Genomic DNA, 24,553 nt, shown 5'->3' on the forward strand with positions numbered 1-24,553 from the left:
AAAGGACACTTGATTGGAAGTCTGAGTCCTGGATTTTAGATCCATATTCACCACTTACTTGCTATAAGTAGTTGAAGCAAGTCTCAATTTCTCTACATTTTAGTTTCTTTATTGGCAAAATCGAGATAATTCCTGCCCAGCTTACCTCATGAAAATTGCTGAAAATATCGCATGAAGTAATATCAGTATATTTTATAAACTACAGTGTTATAAAATGTGAGGCATCATTCCTATTTACTGGGACTCAGTTTCCCATTTGACAAATAAACTGGAGGATAATAAGACAGGATTCTTATACTTTCTCACACTGAGTTTATACTATTATCTGATTCTTGTTCACAGCTGTATGAATCCATAGGGGTCAATGAGGTTGCTTGATGCAGAAACAATTAACACTATAGACACGTGGGTAGAATAGGATCAGCCAGGATAGACATATTTATTAAGGCTTAGATTATTGATCCCATTACTTTACAGGTTATCTGAAAGAGTATTGAACAATATTTTTCTAAGCAGACATAAACAAAATAAAATGAGAATTAACCAAAACTCCAGGAATGGTTTTGTGATGGACAAATAATTATAGGCTTCATCCTCTAAGCAGAAACAAATGTTAACAGGAGAATAGAAGCAAATTACAGAAGTTAAGAGGAATAATAGAAGATTAGAGGCCTATCTGAGTGAAAAGACAAGACAGGGAGTACTGACTAGACAAATGGCCTAATTTATTCAAAACATAAATCAATGCCCTTTCAAAATGCATGCCACCTTAGAACTATGCCACAGGTATGTAACAAATATTGAAATATTCACCAAAAGTAAGGAGGCAGACACAATTCTAAACCCAGCTTCAACAAGTTCTCAATTTCCTTCGAGAAGAGAGAAAACAATCAATTGATGCCACAGGAATTCATTAACACCACCTCTTTTTTTTTCCCCTTAAAGTAGTAAGACATAACATAAAAGCATTTCACTTCAAAAATTTTCCTCTTTGACCAGATTCTTTCCATGATGTATGCTGAAGCAGAAGAGAAAGACCTGGGATCCAGATAACTTCAATTGAGGCCCATTCATTAAGCGTTGCTTGAATTCTGGATTGTGTATTTAGCATAAATTCAAACAAATAAAATAGAAAAGAATGCACATTCTCCAGTTCTTCTTATGCAGATTAAGCGTATAAAGATATTGGATTAAACATCGTGCATAATCTTAAGAGGCCCTCAAAGTGAAAGAATGATGCAGTGATTACACTCGTGGGAAACACAATACACGGGCAAAGAGCAAATCCTGATTCCTGTTTCCAGCTCCTCTCCTAGTTTGCAAGTGAAATTTAAGCCTTATGGCTCAATGCCTGAAAGTTTGTTCTATAACACAATACTTCTAATTTGGCCTCTTTCTGCCAACAAAAATATATAGAGTATGAAGGAATAAAAAAAAAAAAAAACACGTGAAAGTGTTTTGGCCTCTCTTGCATATAAAGTTAATATTTAACTCACTAGCAACTCACTAGCTGATCAAGATTCTGAGTACAAAGTTAATGCTCTCTGAGAATGGATTCAACAGCTATTTTGACCAAGTTTGCTCTGAATATTAGTGCCACAGCACCATCAATTACTTGAATGAAATTATCAACCCAAATGTTGCATTTTCTAACCTGAAAACCAGTATCAAAAAATATAACTTCAGCCAGGTGCTGTGGCACACACCTGAAATCCCAGCAGCTAAGGAGGTGGAGGTAAAAGGATCACAAGTTCAAGGTCAGCCTCAGCAATTTAGTGAGGCCCTAAGTAATGTATTGAGACACTGTCTCCACATAAAAAATCAAAAGGACTGGGAATGCAGCTCAGTGGTAAAGGGCTTCAGGGTTCAATCCCTAATACTACACACATATATACATATATATATAATATATATATATTTAAATTTATATTACAAATAATAAACATACATATGTGTGTAATACTATATATATTTAGATTTATATATTACATATATATAATATATATAAACATACATGTGTTGTATATATATATGCATATATATAAATACATACGTAAATACATATTTCAGATGCTCATACCTCAGTCACAAAGTACAAACATGCCTAACCATTTCATCTTTCCATTGGTGGTATTACCATTAAAGAAAAGACAAGATTAGGGTGAACAGAGATCAATTACTACATATGGGCTGAAGAACCCTGTAATGAATTATACTCTTACCCATTTAATTATGAATTCCCCAAATCTAGAAATTTCTCTCAGTACCACTTGTTTAACTCCCATATCTACTCCAACAAGTTCTAAGCTTTTATCTCATAAATGCAATTCATGAAGTTAATTCTAAATCATTTTCTCAACCTCAGCACCTTTGATATCAAGGATGGATAATTCTTTATGGAAGAGGATTGTACTATGCATTACAGATGGTTTCAGCATGGCATCCCTGGTCACTACTCACTAGATGCCAATGGCAAACTTTCCTCCCCCTTGCCAACAGTAATGGCAAAACTGTTTGCAGGGGCTGGAGTTGTGGCTCAGTGGTAGAGTGCTTGCCTGGCATGTGTGAGGCCCTGGGTTCGAATCTGAGCACCACATATAAATAAATAAAATTATTCAAAAGATCCATTGACAACTTAAAAGACATATTTCAAAAAAAACTATTTCCAGACATTGCCAGATGTTGTTCTAGTTGAGAACCTCTGTTCTCAGACTGTCCACCACCTTCAGATTCACTGAAGCCACTGGTTCAAGCTGCTACCATCTGTGCATATGACTACTCAGTAGTGTGTTCTGCCCACATCTACTCTTCCCCATCCTCAGATCTGATATCTACACAGAAGCTAGAGTAAACTCTTTTAAATTCAGTAATGATCCGATCCTTTCCTTTAGTTTAGGATATTTTTACATTTTCCATTTGGTTTCAGCAGAAAATCCTTAACAGCTGCACGATTCTGTCCTTGGACATGTTGACTAGGAATGGACAGAAAAAAAGTAAACAAATAAATTTATGAAATGTATTTTTATGAAATGTAGTTTATGAAATTTATGTAATTTATTTCATTACTCAGTGTAAGGGTGAAGGGGAGTACTGATGGAGATAGAGCTGCTACTGCATATCCTCAGGAAAGAACTCATTGATAAAACAAGGAGACATCTGGGGAAGAATGTTTTGGGCAGAGTCTCTCAAAGGAGTCCATCTGTATGTTCAAGGAACAGCAAGGAGACCAGTGTAAAAAGGTAGTACAGGAAAATGAGGACAGAAAGGAAGCAGGACAATCATATGGAGCTCAATATGTTGAAGTAAGGAGTAGAAGATTTACCCTGAGATGGAAGTCATAATGAGAGAGATTTTATCTGGAGTCCATTGTAATCTGATTTTTTTTTAATGGTGTTACCCAGGCTGCTATGCGAAGAATAAACTAGAAGAGGGCTATGGTAAAAATAGGGATACTAGTTAGAAGTCTACTACTTCACCTATTTTCCTCTTGTCCTTTCTTTATGTCCCTGTTTCATTGTCTCAAGAAAGGCTCCAATCTCCTACATGCACTTACAACCACGTGTCCATCATTTATGAAGTGCTTGGTATCCTTGTAACTTAATATTTGCCTTTGGTTATCTGACTAATATTTCTCTCTCCCAATGGTCTGTGAGATGCTTCAGGAAGGGATTCAATCAGTTTTTTCTTCTCAAAATAACCAGCAGAGTATAGAACACAAAAACTTCTCAATAAATACCAGGGAAGGGCAAGAAGAAAGCAGGGAAAGGGAGAGAGAGGGAAGTACTGACACAAACGGCTATTTTACCGATTCTGGTATATTGTTCCAAAATGATGCAATAAACTGGGACAAGCAAAGTCAGAATTTTTTGCAAAGTATATAGGACGGGTTATGCCCTATCATCCTTGGGAAGTGTGGGTCATCAAGAGATAGCAGTAATAACATTTGTCAAGAACTCACTGGGGTCTGGATGCTAATTATCTCATTGAATTCTCTCAACAACCTTAAGGGTTTTGTATCATTACATTTTTCAGATGAGTAAATGTATTTAGAGGGGTTAGTTACACAGCCAATAAAGGTACAGAGCTGAGGGTTCAAACTCTCATGGTTAGACAACATACACATTGCCTCATGCAGGGACAGTCAATAGCAATTTTATTAAAGATTTAACTTCCACAATCCCCTTCCAAAAAACCCATTGTGTCAAACAAATAGCAGGGTTCAATGCAGATGAATTTCTGGGCATATCTAATGTGTACATTTCCCCGCAACAGAAACAATTCTAATCAGTGTCATACAGTTTCATTTGAAATTTTAATAAGGCACAACATGCAAAAAGAAGGAAAAGACCAGAATGAAAAATCAGGACCACCTAATCATTGAAGCTAAGAAACTGTATTTGCTGCAATATTAAAATACAAAACAGAATCTTTAATCTCAAACACAATTTAAAAGACCTTGGTTTGTATAGTATATTAGCAAAGAATATAATTTAATGTCACTTTGAGACATAGAAAAGTTCTTATTTCAAGATGTTCAATAAGAACAATAACTGCCATAAAATGAATCTCTCCTTTTGATATATCTGTAGAATGAAATAGAAGAAAAGTCAATTTAAGGCTATACTTCAGAATTTTTTCATCACAGCTGCATAATGAAACATGGAGTTTCTAAAATATTTATGGTGCTTTCATTACTTAAAACTTTTCATTGAAATTTCATTTTTCTCAAGGAAAAATTATCTTTTTCTTTAAAAAGTCATATATGTATATATTTAGAGATAGAAATACATCTCTATCTTGTGTGTGTGTGTGTGTGTGTGTAAAACCTTTAATCAGATACCTTTAAAATCATGAGAAATAACATATGTGTAACCAAAGTAAAAACTTAAGCTATTCTATGATGTATATATATGGGCATGTATATGTCCTTATAAACTGGTTCAGTTTTCCATAAGCAATTAGAGAGTACATATTAAATTCTTGTAATGTTCATAATTTTTGATCCAATAATAGAATGTCTGGGCATTTGTCTTATGATAAAACAGAAAGACTTAACTAGAAGTGTAGTTATACTAGTCTGATTTACAGCAATAATAACAAAGATATAGTCTATGTAGCAAGAAATGAGTCAATAAATTTTGGCATGTCCAAATACCACAATATTATGTTGTCATTATAATTAATTCTGTAAAAATACATTTATTAACTTAGAACAATGTTTAATAGTATATTATCAAGTGAAAACATACATATTATACACTAAGTAGTTTCACTGCAGCATATAATCTCCTGGTGCATAACTGAGACCTAACTCTTGCAAAAACATGCATGTTATGGTCAGAAACAAGTCTGAATGAAAAATTGTCCAAAAACATAAAACATATGGAAACCGGGATTATGAACTATTATGTCTATGCATACATAATGTATACATGTCTATAATGTATGCAAGCGATTTCTGTGTATGATTTTTGCTTTTTTTTTTTTAGTTTTTATTCTCCTTTAATGGGCACAGAGGGCATTTTCAATGTTTTTGATATTACAGGCAGTGCTGCTATTTTTTTCTTTATTTATTTATTTTATTATAAACAAATGGGGTACATCTTGTTTCTCTGTACATGAAGTAGAGACATACCATTTGTGTAATCATACATTTAAATAGGGTAATGGTGTTTGATTCATTCGGTTATCCCCCTCCCCGATTTTTGCTATTTTCTAATGAAAATAAATTGGCCAAGATATATGCTTCTTTATAGAAAGAAGATTGCCAATATTCTATTTTTACACACCAAATCCCTACAACCAGGTACCTTTAAAAATACTTATGTAACCAAAATCAAAAGCTTAAGATATTTAATGATGATATAATGAATAAAATAAAATTTATCCAGCAGTCCCTCCTAACTATATACTGAACCACAGGCAGATAATTGTTGTTTGTTCCTTTTTAAAAAGATAGCCTACATTAGCCAGTCATTTTACCTAATCTGCATTTTTTTCCTGGGCCTTTAACAATGTTAGGAAGCTACATCAAGTGTCTTACTATAATAAAAATACCCACTGTGTTCCCACTCAGCTTGTTAAGAAATCAAAGAAAGAAATTAAGTTAGCTTGGCATGATTTGTTTTTGATGAACCCATGTCGCCTTCTAATTATCACATTATTTTCCTCCAGATGTTTGCAAATTGCGTGAGTGTAGAGATTCTCTTTGTTGAAATGCACTATGAAAGCCCTGGACAATAGACTCTGTTTGAAAGCTTTTCAGTTACTGGATTTACTACCATTTAAAAATGGAATTTATGTGGCTGGAAAAAAAATGTGCGTGTACTTTCAAACATGACTGTAATTATTAAAATCAGTTAAATAAATCTAATGGGTCTAATAATTGAAAAGACCTCTAAATGCTATTTAGGTAAGGAAGACCCAAGGTAATGGTAGCATGAAAACTCGAATATGATAATATAAAGTCAAAACATATGGATAGGAAAATAGATAATTTGGCAATATACAGATCATCTTTATTATTATTTATTAGGATAAAAATGAAAATTAGTTTGTATTCTCACATCATGTCCTACCTAAGTAGTCTCACTGCAGCATATAATCACCTGGTGCATAACTGAGACCTCACTTTGGGTAGGGTCACCAAGGAAATGAGGCTGCATTTTTTTTTCAATACTTTTATCTAATATCAGCAGCAACAGTGAGTGGACAAAACATTTGCCAAGACTGTTGACCTCTGTGTCTCTCTTTATCTACAAAGCAAGGTTAATGACAGCAGCCTGGGAAAGGGGTTTAATGAATGAATGCAACATGCTGCGAAGAGAGAAGACTAACAAAATAAATAGTGCTCTAATAACAAAAAAATCAAAATATAATCACAGAATATTTTAAATACAATTTTTGGACTGTTACCAAAATAGATGACAAATGTACATTTGGACTGTAGAACTAATTGGGTTCACCTATAAACTAAGAGATATAAATGCTTATTAATTCACTCTTGGCAAAAACTGTTCAGGTCAATACTTTGGTAGAGCTACTGTGAAAGCATTGGAATTCTCATAAAATTTCAAGGTAAGTCCAGCTTCTCTTCAGTTCTACTAACAGAATTTAACTCTCTCTTCTCCTTGCAAATGTTTTTGAAAGAATGACAGAGAATTAAAGATTCACCAAAATAGTGTTTATTGCAGTCACGTTTCCCAAGCTGATTGTCTATATCACCATAAATATATGGATGGGGAAAAGGAGACATAAGAATAAAGAAAGGGATGGAAAGGGAAAAGGGGGAGAAAAGGAGCAAGGGAAGGGGAAAAGGAAGGAAGAGAAAGGGACAGGATGGAGGAAAAGGAGAATGGGAAGGAAATAGTGACAGGAAACCCAAACTCTGAACACAACTTGAAGTATTCACTGCACTGTAAAATATCTTGGATTCCCAGGAGTCCACTCTTGATGTTCTTTGCTATCTTAGAAACTTTGAGAAATTGACTAATTTTTAAATGTTTATTAAGGCATCCACTTATTCTGAAATCACATTTCCTTCCAGAGTGACATCATGTGTGCTGGGAACTGTTTTTTAAGATTTTTTAAATTTTTATTTGCTCTTTTTAGTTGTATATGACAGTGGAATGTATTTTGCCATATCATACTGTGTATAAGTTTTTATGTGAATGTAAGCACAGTCTTCCTTCAGAATTAATGAGTCCCACATCCATGCATTCAACCAACCTGGATAGAAAATATTCAAAGAAAAAAATTGCATGTATAAACTACAACATGCCAGGAGATCACTTGAAATTATTGAAAACATTTGGTAAATATGCTGCAAGGGTATTAATGCACAGAACATACTCTTAGAAGTTGCCTTTCCAATTTCAGTGCCTGTCCTCACAAATTCCTACCAAATGTTTAGGATTCTCACACTGACCTGGTGATTCAGAATCCTTCATTCTGATTCCCTCATCTGACTGCTGCCAGTTGTAATCCAAAAGCAAAACCATTCTTTCCCTCCTTTCCTCTGCCAAGATTCATGTTTTATACCCATTTCTTCAGAGGTTTGATCTCTGGCTAGTGATCTGTATAATGGATGTCCTTCCCATGCAGCACTTTATTCTCAGTCATATTTTCTGAAGGCACAATGATTTGACACAAAGGAACAAAGGAAAGATTGAAAGAAGAAACAACTTAGATTTGGTCTAAGAGGGAATCTCACAGAATCCATCAAAAATGTAGATACCTGCCTGCCCATCAATGAAAGTGCCATCCTCCATAGTGTATGATGATGATATAGTGGAGAATGAAATTTTGAAAATAGAGTAATGAAAAGAAAAGGGGAAAATGTTGATAGGTGCTGATAGGTGTATAAAATGACATGAAAATGCAAATTCCTAGTTAATTCAACCTTGTTGTACTTGGGAGAGTACTTGGATTTCCTACATATGCCAAGTTCTTCATAAGCTCACAGAAAGGATCCCTGCTCTTTGAAAGTCCAAAGTGAAACATTATCACTTCTTTTAATTGAAATCATCTGTCTTAATGCTGTTAATCAAATGTGAAATCACAACCAGAATTATCTCCAAAAGATTATAGTTATTTCTGTAGCCATTTTCCATTTAAAATAAAATGTTATGTATTCTTCATAGCTCTCACTGTAGTGAGGAAAATAAATCAAAATTAAAGTTCAAAACTCTTACCATGTCCAACAGCAATAACTCCAAATCAAACAAGTAAATTTTAATAATGCAATACCTTCTTCACCAAGGGATTTGAGAGTCTACATGGCAAAAAATAATCATCCTTGTTATTTTAACAGCAAAAGTGTTTTTCCTCTACCAAGCATTAAGTAAAGTACAAAGATTTCTCTCTTAGAATGGCAAAAATCAGAAAGTTATGAATGCTCATATTGAAATTAATAGGAAAAAACAGCTCCAAGAGCTTGGAAAAATATACTGAGATCGTATCACATTTTTGCTCACATAAAAACATAAAGTCAATAAAATCCAGGCACACAATGGAGGATCATACAGGAGATAAGGATTTTCCTTTGTAAGACTAATTCAAAGATAACTGCCCCCAGTTATCAATAACGATGTTCTTTGTACCAAGGAACAATTTTGTTTCTTAAACCTCTCTGAAAGTACATCAAAGTACTTCAGTTCATTTTTCCTTATGAAGATGTCCTGCATAACACCTCTCATTATTGAGGCAAGGCTATGAATTAACTAAGGCTTGTATTTCTCTTCTTTCTCCCTTCCATTGCCAAATCACCTAAAAACTGTGAAATTCTTCACCTACAAGGATGTAAGATGCCTACCATATAATTTTGAGGTAGAAGATTGAAGAATCATCTAAAATGACATTTTGGAGTTTTGTTGGTTGTTTCCATATATTGAGTTTCTAAGTTTTTCCTGAGGTACCTAGCATGGATAGCATGCATCAACTTTATAAGTATATATCTATCTGTATATCTACCTACCTACCTATAGATAGACAGATTAGACAGATATGAAAACACACACACATGTACACATGCATATATATTTATACATGTTTGAATATGCAATATATATATGTGCATATATATATTTTCTCATTTTGATGTTCTACCTACTTATACAAGTGATATTTAAATGAGATAAAAGCTCACTAGGGTAACAACCAATATTTACAATGTGACTTTTTGAATTTGTATATGTTATTAAAATTATTTATCATCATTTCTCATTCCACTTGTCATTCATGTCACATCAAAATCAAATTCTTCACTGGGTATAGTGGAGAATACCTCTAATCCCAGAAACTCAGGAGAAGGAGGTAGGAGGACAGCAAGTTTGAGAACTGCTTCAGAAATTTAATGAGGCCCAAGAAGTTTAACAAGACCTTCAAAATAAAAACGTAAAAAGTCTGAGGATGTAGCTCAGTGGTAAAATGCCCTTGGGTTTAATCTCCAGTACAAAAAAAAAAAAAAGAAAGAAAGAAAAGAAAAGAAAAACAAGCAAGTAAACAAACAAAAACCCCAGCAAATTCCTTTGTGTTCATTTTTTCGGAATTAGAGTGGTACTTTGGTGGGGTATTCTCTACCACTAATGCCATGCAATGAATGAAAAACTCCACCTTTAATAGTGGAATATCTAAGAGAAAAACCAAGTCCCCATGCCTTCTAAAGACACAGAAAGAGCTCTTTTACTTGGATAATGAACTCAAATTTCTGTATTTCACTTCTACATCCTCTCTCCATTTCTTTCCCCTTCTTTGCCACTACCCCAATTCTTATTCTTTGTTACAAATCTCACTGAATTTTTAAGAGTTTTCTTAATGAACAACACTTGGACTTCTAAGCCTTCTTTGATCCCTATGAACAGTTCATCATATGTTCCTCACTAGCAGTTGATCCATTTTGCTTAATAATTCACATAAGAAACCTGATTTTCCTTGAAATACTATAATAAAGTACTACAAACTGGGTGATTTAAAACAAGAAAAATTAACACTCTCACAATTGTGGGGGGTAGAAATTGAAAACACAGGGTGCCCACAACAACTTGTTCCCTCTGAGATTCTGAATAAAGCCCTTTTTCACCTCCTTCTGGTGATGGTGACATTAGTCCTTGGTGGCAGCTGTGTCACCCCATCTCTGCTTCTCTCATCACATGACATTCTCCCTATGTCTTTTTTGTCTCTTCTAAGGATTATTAATCTAAGATGATCTCATCTTACTTTAAATCTGAAAAAAAAAAAAAAAAAAAACCCATATCCCAATAAGATCACAATCCCAGGTACCAGGAGTGAGGCTCCTGACATACCTTCTTGGAGAATGAAAGTCAATTCATGATAGTGTTATGTAAAAACATAGTCTGCTCAATAACTATAACAAAACAAAGCGGTCTGGTAAAAGAGTCTCAAAGTAGATTTTACAAACCATCACTACTTAGTACCTGGTATACTGTAAATATTTCTAAGAAACATACTGTTGAATTTAGAAAGAAAAGAGCCAAGGTTATTTTTCAGAGCTCAACTGAGTTATTTTCTTCTTAGTCAGTGCTCCTAAGTTGCAGAAGTCTGTCGCATTAATAACCAAGGGCAAAATGTAGTCTGTAGTAATTATACTGATAACATGATCAACTAATGAAGTTCATTAGTCTAGTTGATGGAAACAGGGATTTATTGACTTCTTTACTTGTCACTAGTAAATGAGTACTGTATAGAGTGACACCATCCAGGCAAAGTACAAAGTAAAATGCATTCTTTCAGCATCTCATCAGTCTTAATTAAATTGTACTTTTAACTAATTGAAGCTAAAATCATCCAGAGCATGTAAAATTTAAACACCTATTTAAGCAATAATACATATGAATGCTGGTTTAATTATGGATAGGCCTATTATTGTTACAAAATTTAAAATGATCCAATGTGATTTCACACTGCTCAGTTTCAAAGTACTTTGAGTTAATTTTATTAATTTTACTAGATATTTCAACTTCTTGGTCCCAAGATTAACCAGAATCAAAGCCCAAGTAAAATCCTCAGTAAAATATGACCTTGGATTACCAAATTACTGAGAATGGATTTTATCAAAAAAAAAGCACCAGAAAATACATAATCAATAAACTTCAATGTTTTATTTCTCAATGTAGAAAATGCATGTGGAAAAAATAAAATAAAGATCTTTTCCAATGCTCCAAGAGACTGCATGATCTCATCATTTAATCATGGCTTCCTATTAACTCTATGCCAGTTCAGATTGTTCAATAGTGTCCCCAGTAATACTTCTTGATTTACATATGTTATTTTATATATAGTCACTGATCTAATAGGATATACACTTAAATTTGAACCAAGGCCCTATGTAAATATTTCAAATTTACAGTAAAGTCTAGCTAATTCATTTAACAAGCTTTGGAAAAAGCAAGAATCAGAGGGCAAAAGTCCTATATCTTTCCCCATTACAAAAAGAGGGTCAAAACAATGCGTTAGCTTCCAATGCCTGGCAGGAATTTTATTTTGTGCTTATTCCAGACTGTTTTCTTGATCCCCATTATGTTGTTAGCTCAGCAAAGGAAAGGGACAGTTTAAAAAATGTCACAGTGGGAAGTGCTTTAATATTGAGTGGTAAATCCCCAGAAGCAAATGCAAAATATATCCACATTGTTAGCAGAGCTTTTGAAGGAGGAACAAGATTGTTAAAATAAGTGATTTGGGTTTCTTCCCTTTGGTTAAAGTCTGTGGGTTAGGGTTGCTTGAGGTAGGGAAAAGGAGAAATATTTTCCATAAAACATAAAATTATTTTTATGTTCTTAGGTATTTTATATTGCATCAAAAAGTATAAATACCTTCCCTCTCATTCATATTCTAGCCATATTTTCTACACTGAATAAAGTAACATATATGTACATAATCAACAGTGATGTTAAATTCAGTATTGAACACCTCAAAGGGAAATTTGTCTGTTGTACCATGCCTAATGGTATTTTTGTAGGTCATTGCTAACAACCCTCCCTCCCCACTGGATGCAATCACCAAGAACTATTTTTACATACTAGACACAGGAAGAATTATGAATATTCAAGTGTGATCTAATTAATTCTCTAGAATGACAGATTCTGTCTTTCAAGGGAAAAAAATGTTGGCCTCATTTGTTTTCATTGTATGGAACAAAATAACAAAGATATTCTAAACTATAGTATCTGGAGATTAAAATCAAGAATTGTGCTTTTACAAAGCTGGAAATAAAAATATTAAGATTTTCTGAAATTTCCCCTTCTGATGCTTTTCCTTCTTAATCTCATTTGATTTTTATTGTCTCCACTCTGAAAGATTTAACTTATCTATTTTCAAAAGTGCTTAGATTTTCGGTATCCATTGCAACTCCTTTGTACACAAAATTGGTATTTTGATCTCTGACGTTGAACATCTGCAAACTAAATTTATATGCATGATAATGACACCCAATCATAAAGGATGTGAAATAATCTGTCTGTGTTACAACAGATGTCAATTTTTGCTGCTTGTTATTACTAAAAGGGGAAATGGAGCTCCTCTCTGTGACAAGTAATGTTGCTTCTAATCCCTAGCAATAAATGTACCTAGAATATGTACAGAAGTGGCACTCTGCCTGAATATCCATCACCATTTTGATTGTTTGAAATGCATCTGGTCCCTTTGAGTATATTTACTATGATTACCCAGTTCAAGCCTTTTCACACTATTGTATGTGTCATCAAATGACAGTAATGAAAATAACTGCAACCATTATTATAGGTTTTAGGACTCTGCCATCTGTTGAGTATTAGCCTTTGCCATTCCCCAACTGGCATTCCAGTGAGCCAAAATTACACAGAAGCTCCCCCATAATACTGCAGTTTTATATCACCTTTCATCGCCTCTCAACAAAGACAGGCATTCCTTAAGCCATCATATTAAGAATCTAGTAATTAAGAATGAAACTCAGTGCACTCACTTGTTACTTCAAATCTTAGAGTACAAAGAGTTAGAAATAAATATGGCAAATGGTTTACAGTTCCAAGAATGAATAGTGACAGGTAAGGCAGTTCTAGTAAACATCAAACTCAATGAGTAAAAACTGACATGTACATTAATATTTCCATATAATGAAAATCACTGGAAATACCCTATGTGGCTCTTACATGAAGCTAGTGAGTGCAGTGAGGCTTATTCGAGGCTGCAAACTTCCAATTAATTGGAACGTCAGCATTTTGACCAGTCACCAATTTGAAAGGAATTCATAGTCACAAATCTGAACATTGATATTTGATCATGTTATGGTCAGCAGTAGTCTACAACCACATGAGAATCTTACTATAGCATTTTGTTTTAGGAAAGAATTTGCTATAAATTCAAAATCATAAATGAATATACATATTATGTGGTAAGATATTGAAGATTCTATTGTACAGTGGAAAAATTATGATCAGATGCTTAAACTTTGATTAAAAATCATATTTTCCAAAATTGTATGTTTTAAAATCCCTTTTGCATATGTCAATAATCAAAAATCTGGTTAGAGAAAAACAGTCTATTTGTAAAGGAAAAAGGAAATTATATAGTAAGAAAGAGGAAGCAGTACAACTGAATAGGAAATGCAGGTGAGAGTAATTTAGTATATTTTCTAATTATTACTCTTCATACTCCATTTCTACCCTTCATGGAGTCCAGTTCAGTGTTTTATATATTGTAGGTGCTCAAGAAAGACTGTAAAAGATAGCTGGAAATTAAAGGACCAGCCTATATTAAAAATGATGGCAGAAAATGTTAAATTAACAGACATGAAAAATCTATAATAACAGAATTCAAATTTATAAGAACAGAATTCAGATCATTAAGTGGTATGTGATCCTGACTTAGAAAATGCCACCAAAGTTGAAGGTGGCTGCCAGCTCAGTCTTTAAGAGAAATATAGATCCATCCATACTTTTTTTAATTTTTTTCTCAATTACATGCAGTGCAGTTAACACACCACTCTAGCACCTATTGTCCTTGCTTTTGTCCCATGAAATAAAAATGATTCCAGATGCTCATTTTAAAGGGTAGATACAAATTGATTTCATTAAGAATTTTGACATTTTTTTCAGAGAGAATAGAAGATGAGTTTTCTTACGTTCAACTACTTTGCAAGAAAACAAATGAGGAAATAGGGTAAAAAAAAAAAAGTGTACACCTATAAAGAACAAAAAAAAATGTTGCCAAAAAAAGAGAAGGGACAGGCATTAATTTTTAATTTAAGGAAAAATTCAGCAAATTAAAGAAGAAAGACTAAGATTGCACAGTGTGAAGGAAGATAAACTATACTCTTTCCTAAGGATCCAAGAACAAGTGAAAAAAATGTCACTTTCAATGTCACTTAGAGTACAACCCAAAATGTAAAATCATTTTCTATCCATAATAGGGTTGGAAAGATATTTTACCAAAATGCATAAAAGCTGAAAAAGTACCATAATTTGTGGAAGAGCTAAACAAATGATAATGACGACCAATAAAACCCAAAATGACGAAGGCAGGCTTGAGTGGTCTTCTTAAAGTAAATGGTGGTACTCTGCCTGGAATGCAGCTGATGGCACAGCTATTGATCCAATGTTAGTGATGATGTGGCCAGATGAACAAAAAATAAAATAAAATAAAAAATAAAAATAGCAAGAGCCATAATGTTTCAAAAGGTTACAGTGGCTATTGAGGTCACTAAGAACACCCTGTAACACACACTGCTGCCTGGAATAATATTGACTTACTTCATTTCTATTCAAAATGCTTTATATTATTGAATAAATTTAAAGTAATGATCTTACTTTCTTTGAAAATGTTCCAACGAATTTAGACAAGTCATAGTCCTTCGGCATTTGACCCATGTGTGTTCCTTACTTACAGTCAATAACGATTCAATTCAACAAATATTTTTCAGGCATTACCATCTTTTAGGCGATATGTTAGGGGTTGCAAGGATGCAGAGCAAGGGACTCAACTGTTGTTGAGTCTGCATTATTACATCCCCAACCAACTAGAACATGGTATTTGAGCTACAAAGGTGAACCTTGTCTCTGTATAGATAGTAGCAGCAAGACAAACAGACATTAAAAAGGCATCACAACATACTATGAGAATAATGATCCTCCCCCTCCAGACTCCAGATCTAGAGGAGAAAGCAAGTATGTAAACATAGACTAAGGTTGACTGAGAGATGTGCTTAATTGAGAAATGAGTTGTACCACAGTGAAGCCCAGCATTACTTCTAACTCAGAGTCTCTGAAGGAAGATTCCAACAGATTTAAAAGATGGATGGTGGTAGGTAAGAATGTTGGAGACAGAAGAATCAAGAACCCAAGCAGCATTATTCTACCATTAGGGGCCAGAGGATGAATAAGGTTTCAGGGAAGTGAATCCAAATACCAAACGGGGTCTTAAAACCTGACTATTTGGTCTGGATTAATTCTAAAGACAGTAGAAAACAGGTAAAAATTCAAGAGTCAAGGAGCAATGGGGTTGCATTTCTGTTACAGTAACAAACTTTTGGAACATATCTGTGGACCTTTTGCATTTTAAATACAGAGATATAACTAAAAGGAATATTCACCAACAATTTAACCAAAGTGATAGTTTTGAAAAACAAGTGATTTCTCTTTGCTTATTGGTATTTTCTTAATGTTTTATAATGAACATGATTTATGTCTTTATTTTCCAAAGCAAGTTACTTACTTTCCTAATGTATCATATTCACAAATAGTAAGCATGCAATTTATTTACTATTACAAAAATATAAGAGATTGGAGACCAAAAAAAAAAAAAAAAAAAAAAATTCAAAGCCACATAAGTGTTCAACTTTCAGTATTGATTAAATGAAAATGTGGCCATTGGCCTTTGGTCAGAACTTTTACTGAAATTGATTTAAAGCCAAATATTTCCAGCAGCCAGCAAATGATGATGGCACTTTCCTGAATAACCTGCAGTCTGCTCCTAGAATAGCACAGTGATTCTTTGAGTTACAGGAAGAAGCAGCAGTTGGATCACAAATCTGGGAAGTGAAGGAGTTTCCCATCACAGAGCGGGCAGGCACTGCATGAGTGCAAGGACACAGTGACTTCCTATGCCTTAGGGAATCAAGTCCTGATGTGATATATTCCAGGGGGAGTGGATGTCCCTCCTACAGGCTCTGTCACCATTTCCAATAAAAGACCGTCCAGGCATATCACTGATGAGCACAAGGATTGACATCACTAACCTTTCCTGGAACAATATTATTTGCTCTGTATGTGGAGAAGAGGAGGAAAACAGTGAAGGAACTAAGTGGAGAAATCATCTGAAGAAGAGGTACAGAACACTGAGAACTTTGGTAAATTTAGGATCTCCGGATACACCAGTTTGGTGGTATTTTCTTATTTTTCCCTGATGCATTAAGAAGTGATTTTGAAGCAAGAACCAAGTCTTTTTCACATAAGAATAGTATGGGTATTCTATGACTTAACACTGTCATAGACTAAAATTCAGTTACTCAAAACAAAAAAATCGATTACTTTTTAAATAGTATTTTTAAAACATTCAGAAAGGAAAAATGAAAGTAAGTAATTGCAGGCGTCTCAGTAAGAATTTATCATTCCAACATAAGAAAAATATATGTATACTTTTCCTTTATAAAGAGAATATTTGCATTTGTATGGAATCTTCTGAAGAGAACAAAAGTAGTCCCACTTATATTATGCAAAAGAATTTAAATATTCCTCTCAAACCAAAGGTCAAATACAAATAGTAGAAAAGAGAGAAGGTTCAATGAAGGCAAGTGGCTTAAAGTTCAGGATTTAAGACTGGCTGATGATATTGTATAATTCACAAATCTGTTCTGGGAATCTCTGTCTGATTGCCCCCAACCTACCCTGGGCAGACACATCCTAGAAGCCGATGCTGATCCCAAGAGCGGGGTCTGCAAGGAGGGTCTGATCAGAATGATGGGCCTCTCCCAGGGGTGCATGGAACTATGTCAAGTGAATGGTCCAGGTGGCAATCTGAAGCCAGTAACCAAGACTAAATAGATAGATTAGAAAGGAGAGCCAACACCACAGGAAGCCAAGTGGGTCAGGCACTGAGTGAGCTGGAGCATAAAGAGGAAATAGACTGAGGTTTTCAAAATTCTCTGAGCTGGATTCCAGGTTTCCAAATTAGTTTGGTTATTTTTTTTCATGGTTTCCTCAATAACTGGCACAGTTTCTCCAGAAAGTGTTGAGCCCAGACAGAAAACAAAATAAAACAAACAAACAAACAAAAAATACAGACAGAGGACCCCAAAAAGCACTTGCTTTGGAATAAGCCTTTTTTCAATAATTATTTACTGAATAAATGAATAAATGAATTAATTCAGTCTGTCATTTGAAGATGAAATCATATATATATATATATATATACATATGTATATATGTATATATATATATATGAAATACATATCAAAACTGTTAGGAAGGGATGTATGGGTGTTGAAAAGCACTTTCTACCTTGACCATCTTCACCCCTTCAACTACTAATATTCTCCCCAGGTATTTCTTATTCCCTCAATCCATGTGCTTTCACTTCCTAAGCTCTTCCTTCAGAATTAACCTATTCTAGTACCCATTTATCATAATATGACTAAAAGTTACATAAGTAATCACTAAAACTGGAAATTGTATTTGATAATTAACACCAACAAAAAAGATCCCCACCACATGAGGAGCACACTAGAGAAGAGTGCTCAAATAGCACTCCATAGTGATGGTGTTTTCCTGCCCCACTCACCCCAGCCTCAGGTACTGGTAGAGTAAACCAAATCTTGATGGCTAACTATAGTAGAGGTACAAACAACTGAACTGTTGGAGAGATGAAAACATTAAATGCAGAAAAATGTATAGGTGCAAATGCATGCCTACTAAATGGATAATCTGAAGTCATAGTGCAGAAAGGCATGAAATGGCAGACTCAGGTAAACATTACATACTAAGCCAGGAAACTTCATCTTTCTCTGGGTTCAATGAAGTGCCATTGTGCTTATTAATCAAGAAAAATAGAATGAAACTTATGAATCATAAGGCTCATGCATTAGCAATATGGGGAATGAGAGTTTTTTGTTTTTTTTAAGGATGAGACTGGAAGAGGGGTACATCATTAGCAAATAGAAGCACTAAGTGATAGCAGGGAATAGTAGGAGGATAAAATCATACAGTGTAATGACGCTTTTGATTGCTCGTGGCATCCCTCAACCTCAATGTACAGCCAGTTCCATGCTGCCTATGAAAATCCCTCTCACCCTGAAAGTTCAGCTCAAATATTTCCTCTTCCAGGAAGTCATCTGTTTGAGAACTGTTCCTTTGTATATTCTCTCAGAGCCTTCTGTTAGTGCCTCTTGTAATAGTCGGTTGGTTAATTCTGCCTTGAATTTGAGTTCACTATTTACATGTCCACTGCCTCATTATACCACAAATTCCTTACAAAAAGGTCCTGGCTTATTGATCCAGTTACACTTCCTCTCCCAAGAATATCTAGCACAGTACATTGCATATAGTAGTTTGGAAGAAAAATCAAAGACTTAAAATAACTCTGAGAGACAGTTTGCAGATTTTTCATGGCTATAGACATCACCAAATTCCAGAGCCAAGAGCAGGCATAAAATGATCAGGAGCGATTGGGCAAACTTCAGAAAACCTATCCTTGGCTATAAAGGAAAAAAAAAAAAAAAAAAAAGAGTAACATGAGATATTTACTAATAGATAAACACTGATAAGTGTTTTTTACTGAAGTATTTCTATGTTCATTTTCCTGCAAATCAGATGATAGTAACAGATATTCAAGCATATTTTATTTGTAAACTCCAAATACATGAACTCTGACACTGTACAAAGACACTTATGATTTGTTGCAAAAGCAGGTTTTTCCTCTACCACCCCACTCAATAACAAGATAAAAATGGAAAAAGAAAACTCACCCTACTGATTCCAAGCCCTAAGGATTCCAGAAGAGTGTAGTTATGAGGGATAGATTAAAGGTGGCAAAGATTACAAAGATTACAGGTTCTCTTCTTTAAGTGAGTCCTCCACCAAGGAAAGGAACTATATCTGCTTTCCTCTATATTAACCAAAGACAAGATCAAATACTAAGCTATTCATTAACAACTTATCAAATGTCTTGGATCTCATAATTGAGAAAGGGCAAAACACAAAAGGGAGAGCCAGCCAGGGCTACTGGCTTCCTAAGAATTCCTCAGTATTAATAACACTCCTCCTAAATCCCTTTGAGGATAGCTGCTAAGATGCTGAGAGAAAATAATTGAACAATTTCATGGTGACATTAAACAGCAGCTCATAATTGACCTCAATATGAATAGCAATAAAGATGGAGAAAACGACATATGCTCTATACAGTGAGCGTGGGCAGGATTCAAACCTTAATGCCTTTAACTTGTCAAGGAAGGGACACATGAGAAAACTGCTTAATAATCATGCAAAGCCTATTTGCTTTCCATAGCAGAGCTGGAGGTTTTCACATTACCTTCCCTAATTGACTACACAGAAATGATAGGCCCACTCTCTCTATGGCAGCAAAAGAACTCTCAGATTTGCATTGATCCAGGAGTTGACCAATTTGGTAATGCTTCTTGTTTCCTAAAAGGGCATTTCAACTGGCTAAATCAAAGTGAAGTGTTTAACAGTTTTCTGTATAATCAGCATTAATAGCAGCTAAAGAATGACTGGTCTTCAGAATAGTAAGGCATGTTGCCAAAGGTGAAAGCTGCCACTCACCCTCCATGGCTCCCTTTTCCAAATCCCAGACCTGCCTAGGCAAGCAGGCATGTATCATACTCACATGATACTACTTTGGCCACTCTGAAATTTGAATGAGTAAATATAAAGAGGCTGTTTGGTTTTTAACACTGACTCCCCTGAGTGTCCGCCCCCACAAAATAGACTACTCAATGTCAATATTTAAAACAACTACATATTCAAATTGGCATCACAGAAAAATTTAGACCAAAAGGATATACAAAATATCACAGAGTGACTCATTCAGCAATTGTATAACCTTGATTCAAACTCACCATCTTCCCAAAGCCTGTTCTTACCCCTGTGTTCTCTAACTCAGGTGCTGCACCATCCACCTGCTGGTCCAGTCCAGAACTGGTGTCATGGCTGAAGCTACTGACTTTGGCTGAAAAGATCCCTCTCTGGATTATTGCCCATCTCTTCATTCTTATGTCTTGCATATTCCACCCACTCCCATTTAAAATTTGTCATAACTGAACTACTTATAGTTACAGAAACTCATGGCATTGTGTCAGACCTGCTGCATCTGCTGTCTCTTCCTTCAACTATGAACCAGTACCACTTTGCCCACCTGGAAAGTCTCTCCTTCATTCCCAGTAGTTTATCTAGGAGGCACTAAGCTCCACATCCAAGATTATGCCCACAGACAATATATCAGTAGTACATTTTCTATATATTTCTGCACATTGTGCATAGTTCTTTGATTCAATTTTTCTAACCCTAAGAAAATTATGTGTTTCTATTCTCCATTACTTGAAGGCAACCTCTTCAAAGCAATGATTAAGAAAACAGGTTTTGGAGCTCTCTGATTTCAAATCCTAACACCAGCCCTTGCCAGCTGTGTGATCTTGGGCAAGTTACCTAACTTCTCCATGCCACAGTATCTTCAACTGTAAAATAAGGATCATGATAACATGAAGTATATATCAGTGTGTGTGTGTGTGTGTGTGTGTGTGTGTGTGTGTGTGGTGAGACTTAGAAAATCTGATTTCTGTAAAGCTTTAACATGGTTAATGTTCAATGAATATTATTTATCAGATTGAAAGGTCAAGATTAATCTAGATGAATCTAGAAAGGCTTAGATGAAAGATTAAAGACTAACCTTTAATCTCCAATCTCCAGCGGACACATGATAATGGCTTAGACACAATGGTTGAACTAGGCTGTAGAGTCTGACTTAAGGAAAGAAATAGCATCCTAATAGAAACACTCTGGCAGTGGTTGATTCTAGACTTGGGGTAGCAAGAAATATTCTTCCAAAAGCCCTAAAACCTCCATGTTTTCACTAACTCCTTCCAGGAATGCTATTCTATGTCTTTTCAAAATAATCATTTTTAGGGTTTTATTTCCAAATAAATGTTGTCCTTCTGTTTCTGAATAGAACTTCCTTGGGTAAATCAGAATAAGCTAATGAATTTATTTACTTACCAGGAACAAATTTCCCAGTCCCTACCTCACTGTTCAACAGTCCTCAACCTTACATAATTTTACATAAGTATAAAAAACAGGAATAATGCAAGACCTCCCCAAAAAAATATATAATGGATAAAAGAATGCAGATACCATTTGTCTTTTCAGTGACATGCACACCGTAGACATATCAAACTGATGTACCAAATTCTAAAAAGAAATTCAGTTCTATACACATTAAATTTATAAACCAATTCCTCCATATAACTTGAAAATCACTGAGCCTATTATTTATCTGTTCTTATGATAACCTTTAAGAACAGAGAACAGGTTGTAAAACTGAGCCACAAATGAGAACATGATCCATTAAAACTAATTGTGAAGGATGGTCTTTGTTCAACACTCTTCATTAGATCATGAAACTTCAAAACCTCAAGAGAAAAACAATGACCCCAAAAGATGCACATACAAAAAAAGAAGCTCAACCAAACTATACTTGGGACACTGGGTCCTGTAGAAGTTTCACTTCCACAAATTATGGGGTGCTACAGCATAGGAAGTTGAATAGTCTCAAATGCTGTCAAGAAAATGTCTAGCAGATTACATCAATATCATGTATCCAATTACTAATTTATATTCACAGTGTTTAATGGATTTCTAGAATATAGACTAAGTTGTCAAATCTCTTATATAGTTTTATATTTTAAAAAAATTGGAAATAATATTAGCAATTTCTAGATGGCAACATTTTTTCACCTTTTCAAATGTGGTAAACATGGCTTTCTCATCTGTTTTCTTAAGTAGAAACAAATTATTTCTGTAAATCAATCACATTTTTAAAATACTAACATTTAGTGCAAGACTTCTTTAAATGCATTTTATTTTTCTTATTTCATACTTTCTTAAATCGTACTTGCTCAAAATGAAATTAGCCAGAATTCTTAAAATCAGATGCTTGTTTATTTGATAGTTAGCTGTATTACTTTATACCAGAGAAACTTGATTTCACTCTCAAAAAATTAGAAAAAAAAGTGTGCTTCCAAAAAACATTGTGATGATGCTGAAATTAAAAATTAGAGTCAAATAATTCACCACAGTGCCCTCGAGAGTCTACTTATGTACATAAGTTTATGTAAGTATAAAAAACAGAAATAATAGAAGATCCCCAGAAAAAAATATATAATGGATAAATGAATGCATATGCAATTTGTCTTTTCTGTGATGCGCATCTTGGTAGAAGCTGCAATTTCATTTTTGTAAACCCAGGTTGCTTTTAGTCAGGTTCAAGAACTCTTGAGTCTGACTTAGGCTTGCTCATCTTTTGACTTCTTTGCTTCCTGCATTGATAATTAGTGAAAAAAAATACCTAGCTTGCAGCAAATGCAGGAAGTTTATTCCCCATGAAAACATAATGAAAAGTCTGGGCCTCCACAAGACAATAATTTTTTTAAATTTGAAAGTGCCAGTTGGAAGCTGCACTGAGTCTTTGGGGACACCCAGGTTCTATTAAGTACACTCTTCCTTCACTAAACCAGAGTAAAGTTCAGTCAGCATCTAAAGAAATTTAACTTGCCAGGGACACTCCCTTTAAAGAGTCCTCTGAGACCAGTCAAACTTCATTTCTCTTCCCCTCGATTCTCACTATCATTTTGTGGAAACCAGCTGCTGAGGTCAGAACCCACTCACTGAATTTATTTTGTTCACAGCCTCGTCTCACAAACTAGCAAAGAGAAACACATTTTTAAGCCTGAGTGGCTAGAGGCACAAGGCTATGCATTTATGCAGCTGATGTACACTGTAGTTAAGAAAATATGCTTTTCCCTATTTCCAGACTTCAAAGGCAATGTGAACTCTTCTCCAGCATGTTCTAGGCAGTTCTTCTCTAGCTGCTAACTATTTTCAACAATGACACACTTCTGCATGTCTGAAATACGTGGAACTTCACAATGGGCCTTTCGTGTTCCCTTCCAGCATAAACATCAAAACAATCCCTGCAAGCACTAGGACGTGCAAGAGACCTACTTTAAAAATTCCACAACTCGTGTGTTGTCATTTCACCTCCAGTTTGTTAAGTCTGCATTTATCTTTCAATCAAATGTGGTGTTATAGTGGGAAAGTTCAGGAAAAGGGGAGTATTTCAAGGCAGCTAATTACTAGAGATGAAGAAGTCCAACTTTCAGAGAAACCATTTTCAAAAGAAAAGGTCCTATATCAACACTGTTCAAAATCTCTTACTATCATACACTTTGGAAGAATTTTAAATCACTGTACCCATTCACACATTTTTAAGTTAGCAACTAATAATGTTGTCATAGGGTGAAATGTTTGTAAGTCATGCATTCCTGCATGTGACTTACTATAACCCTGCTTTCAATAATTTTTGCCAAACCTTGGTACTGTATTTTAGGTATTCTTATTTATGGAAATGTCTGCCATACAGGCACCCTAAATGACAAAGCCAGTTCTCCTTGTAAAAGCCCTTATCCATTTTCCACATTAGTACATTCCTGTGACAATTTTGTCATATCTGAACTTTAATTTTAAGATAACTAGGGAGGAAGATGAAGAGAGAGAAAGAGGTGAGGAAGACAGTGAGACACATTCTCTACCCACATGTTATTTAATGATTATGAAATTCTTCAGGCTTTTTCCATTTATTCACTTAGATTTTTAAACCCTCTTATGTTCACCTTTAATTGACTCCACAGGCACAACAATTTCAAAACAAAAATTAAAGAATCTCCCATGGTTTAGAGGATTAGAGGGCAATTCGTTCCACAAAGGAAGGGAAATCAACTTTTTTTGTGTTTTACGAGATTTGCATGTGAAAACTGATAAGAAGATACTAATATTACAAC

General features: G+C 34.7%; 1 protein-coding gene across 2 annotated transcripts in view; it reads right to left on the reverse strand.

The window, feature by feature from the left end:
- Positions 1-24,553, reverse strand: part of NXPH1 (neurexophilin 1) — a 279,576-nt gene that overhangs the window by 105,689 nt on the left and 149,334 nt on the right. The window lies entirely within an intron of this gene.

The sequence above is a fragment of the Sciurus vulgaris genome (assembly GCF_902686455.1).
Source record: "Sciurus vulgaris genome assembly, chromosome: 8".
Classification (NCBI taxonomy): domain Eukaryota; kingdom Metazoa; phylum Chordata; class Mammalia; order Rodentia; family Sciuridae; genus Sciurus; species Sciurus vulgaris.